The sequence below is a fragment of the Physella acuta genome, unplaced genomic scaffold, assembly GCF_028476545.2.
Source record: "Physella acuta isolate Inbredline_101_S28 unplaced genomic scaffold, ASM2847654v3 ptg001163l, whole genome shotgun sequence".
Taxonomy (NCBI): domain Eukaryota; kingdom Metazoa; phylum Mollusca; class Gastropoda; family Physidae; genus Physella; species Physella acuta.
This window is the reverse complement of record NW_026732680.1, coordinates 302,616-307,500: the sequence shown is the minus strand read 5'-3', so window position 1 is coordinate 307,500 and position 4,885 is coordinate 302,616.

The window sequence follows — 4,885 nt, the reverse complement described above, 5'->3', positions numbered from 1 at the left end:
TAAGAGGTGTTGAGACGGACAGCAAATATAGCACAACATGACCATACCAAGGAAACTGTGAGAAGGGGGGCTTGTTGGCGTCATGTATAAGACTGGGGAAAATAAGGGAAGTGGGGGGGGGGGGGGGGTTGTTGGCGCCCTGTATAAGACTAAGGAAAATAAAAGAAGGGGAGGTTGTTGGCGCCCTTAATAAGCCTATGGGGACCGTGAGAAGGGGCTTGTTTGCGTCCTGTATAAGACTAAGGAAAATGAGAGAAGGGGGCTTTTTGGCGCTCGGTATTGAAGACAGTATTTTTTTTTATTATGGGAGGCCACTCTGTTACTAAACGTCAGCAGATGCATTTGAATGAGATGCATTGCCTAAAAAATTGTTTGCTATAAAAAAAAACACTAAAGGACTCTCATCAATAAATTATATAATTTCTCACGAGGCTTAATTAATTATGAAATTCGGTTTTATTTGTGAGGATTTAAATTATTTTTCGCAATACTAATTAGCAGTTAATTAATTACAACAGATGCTGGTGGGGGTAATTACTCCTCCCCTACCCACACACCCACCTACACACACAAACACACAGAGATAAAGTGTGCGCTCACGAATAAAAAAAGTACGTTTAAAACATCAAGTAAATTCAACTTTTTTAAAAATCGTAAGTTTTTCTTTATTTCTTTTGACGTTTGAATAAAGCATGAATGAGCGGCATTAGCGTTACTTATTTAAAACTGCAACCAACAGAAAGAACAAAGAAATAACTAGATTCGAAATTGTTTAACTCTTTCTTATTAGGTTCTTTTTTCGTCCCCCCCCCCCCCACCCCACCCCACCCTTTCCAACAACGAACAATTTGTCACTTAGGACCAGTATTCGTCTGAAGACCGCCATGTTGGTGTTCATTAGAGAGTTGTCCCTCCAAAGATGTCATTCCGAACGCATGAGCTCCCCTCTTGTGGCAATTATTTGATTACCGGCGCCCACCGTGCGACCTCGTTAGTGAGCCCTGTGGTGATTTAATAGCGCTATTTGCTGGACCGGTCAATCAATACAGATGGCCTGTGTCCGTGATGGTTCGGACATGAACTGGCACCCAATCTGTTGGTGGTTACAGGAAGTGGTTAGGTTAGGTTAGGTTAGGTTAGGTTGGGTTGGGTTGGGTTAGGTTAGGTTAGGTTAGGTTAGGTTAGGTTAGGTTAGGTTAGGTTAGGTTAGGTTAGGTTAGGTTAGGTTAGGTTAGGTTAGGTTAGGTTAGGTTAGGTTAGGTTAGGTTAGGTTAGGTTAGGTTAGGTTAGGTTAGGTTAGGTTAGGTTAGGTTAGGTTAGGCTAGGCTGAGTTAGGTTTGGCTTGGCTTGGCTAGGCTAGGCTAGGCTAGGCTAGGCTAGGCTAGGCTAGGCTAGGCTAGGCTAGGCTAGGCTAGGCTAAACATAAGTTTAAAATTATATTAAAACTGCTTGGAAGCCATGATCAATTAAACTTAATTAAACGAAACAAGTCATATTAATCAATATTAATCGCTGTTTTAACGGTAAAATTATTTATTAGAGATTTAAAATTCCTTGTGTAAACGGTCCCTGTTAATTGATTTTACCGGCCAGTTAGCAGCCAAATGGCGGTTGGGGGCGGGAGTTGGTTGAAGATTTACATAACAAATTGAACAGCTAACAGCGTACGGGAGATTGGCAAATGTGGGTCACGTGGTCGGCTGCAATTCGATTTGGCCGCCATTGAACAGCGCGAGAAGTGAGTAACGGGTCTGGAGGAAGATGAAGTTGTTAAACTGTTTCAGGTGGATTCACGTGACCGCTCATCAGCCAATCGGATGGCGAAATTTCGATTTCTCCAGTTGAGCTTGGTTAGGTGGAATGATGGGCACTCTGGTGAGATCTGAAGATGGGGTTATGTATGTTTTCACTATAATCTGGTTTTATTACCAACTTTAAAAAACTTCAACTCTTTGTTTAGTAGCATTTGTTTTAAATTAAATTTCGAAATCTTGAAATACAAACATTGACAAAATAATTCTCCATTAACCTATTGCTTATGTGGATAATAAAGAACGACGAAGATTATACGAAGAAAAGTTATAAAAAGATTGGGGGGGGGGGGGGGGGGTTGTTTCTAAAATGTAACAAAGAATCAATTCACCTACTAAGGTGAAATTCCCTTTCCGAACCTTGACGCGGCAAGTGAAGTAGAGTTCACCTGTTTGTGTGATCGGCATTTAACGGAATAGTGTGGTCAGCACTATGCCAAGCTGACTTTAATTTCCCTAAAGTGAGTTAGGTACCCATCAGAGCTGGGTTGACTCAGGAACGTTCTACTGACTTGAAACCAGATTCTACAGCACTCCATTTTACGCGGCACTTTACCCAACCATCCCCCACCCACTGTATATAAATAGAAAGTACTCAGTCATGTGATAAGGAGTTGATGGATGGATAGATAACTAAGCAGCCTACTTAGAGCAACAATTCATGTAGATGTCAAGCACTGAATATAAATGTAAAATACAATAAGTTCCTTTTTCTTTCTTTAAAGTTTTATCAATCTTCTTATGTATCAATATCAGTCTTTATTCGGTTACATATATATATATATATATATATATATATATATATATATATATATATATATATATATATATATATATATATATATATATATATATGTTTTTGAAACCTATCGTTTAAAGTCAATTTTCAAAAAATAGTTTAAAATGGCATTTAACCAGCAGTATATACTCAACAGCCTGTAAAGTCTAGATAGCACCAAGGTCTGAAATGTGTCCGGACATTTAGAAGATTTGTGGGGAGAACATGTGTTCCATTTGGCTAATTATCTCGGATGGTTAATTAGGGCTCATTAATTATCAACGATGACTGTTGTCACATTAAGCGGTGTACGCCCAATACATGACTCACCAAAACGTAAACACGTCCCTACAACCTGACCGTCATCCATCACTGTAATACACTGGAATGTTTTCGTTTCGTGAAATATCTATACCATTTTTTAATTTTAAAAAATAAATAATTTAACTTACTTAAAATTTGAATATTTTAAAACGCTAACAATTTAAAAAGAGTACATCTTGACACTTAAAAGTTTTAAAAATGTGGGTTTTTTAAAAAAGAAAAAAACAACTGCCTAAAATGTTTTGTTCCGGTTCTTCAGCGTGCACAATTTTAAAGCATACACAGAAGGCATACACCGTATGTCTCACACGAACATTCCCAGAGCCTGGTCTCCCGCGGTGAATTAATTAACTGTCAAGATCAACATCTCGTAATGGACGACCTGAAGAGATCCAACACCAAGAAGAATGGTCCAGGGTTGTAAGTGAAATTGATTGAGGGATGGGGGGAGGGGGTGGGGGCAACGGACCAGACGGTGATTGGACTGTGATTACAGAGAGTTTGAAGTTGATGATGATTTCCACTTCCGTCTGGTGTCTTTCTCACTCGTAATCGATTACTGGGAAGACGACATTACAGATATTCCCGGAGTAAACTTGTTTTTTAAAAAGTCTAACTTTGGTAGCTACTAATAATAATGATTAATGTTTGTTAATAATGATTAACAAACGACTTAGCCTACATAATAGCATAGGTATTCTAAACACTATGTCTTAATGTATAACTTCGATCATCAGTTATGGTGTATCAAAACTCTTTTTTGCTCGTAGCATTACTCTTAATATCAACTCTGTTTCTGGACCTAACTTTAATCATGACCTCAATTACCTCTACTCTAACTCCAACCCTAATTTTAATCCTAAAACTAAAACTCGCAGAAATATTTTTTTTAAAACCATCGAAATAAAATTGCATGCCCTGCATTATAAATATTAGACCCCAAAAAAAAGTTGGTTTAATGCCATAAGTAGACAAGATTGAGAAAAGGGTCAGTGTAACGATATAGCCCTTATAGTCGGACAGTCGGACGGGATCCAAGCCAATAACTCCACACGCAACAAATCGTTTCGTTTGTCATGCATTAGATCAAAATATTAACTTTAAACACTACGTGTGGTCAACTCTATAAGAATAGCACGTACCTTTCAGTAACTAACTTTGCCTTTTGCGTTTACAATTTTTTTTAAAGTCTCCTTCACGAACCTAAATATATATATATAGGTAAGGTGAAGTAGAGTTAATATGTTACTTGTCTTTGGCATATGAAGGGATGGTATCAGCACTATACCAGGCCGCCTTTACTTTCCCTAACCTGAATCAGGTACCCAACAGAGCTGGGCGGGCTCAAGAACGTCATGCATATTCAAGTTCGGATTAAGATCCGAATTCGAACTTTTCGGGTTACCAGTCGAGCACTCTACCACCGGACCAGTGTTTCTTCCAGACTTTTTTCTCCGGGGGGGGCACTTGAAATCTTCGGGGGGGGCGGTAAACTTTCTTCGGGGGGGGCGGACACTGTTAAAAGTATATATTTTCTATATAAATGATACAAATTTCATTTCGTTCGGGGGGCGGTAAAAAATTTTCGGGGGGGCTTCGCCCCCCCCGAAGAGATGCCTGGAAGAAACTCTGCACCGGACCACACCTAATGTTTAGATTCCAGTTCCAACACCCACTTTCACCCCTTCATCTTGTATTGCCCTGTCGGAGATCATAAAAGTAGAGTTTTAAAAAGCACTAAATGTATCAAGATCAACAAAGAATAAATTTAAATATAGCTAGCCCCAAGTAGCCCACGATCTCAATCTATAGTCGATAAATACTGCCACACTTTAATCCTTGGCTGGGTTAGACCATCCCAAAAACTGCAAACGTAAAAGTACGGTTCAAACTTTGATAATGTCCTAAATTAAATAATATTAAAAATAAATACAGTCCGACCAAAAATACGACCGTTGTCTTAAAAAAAAAA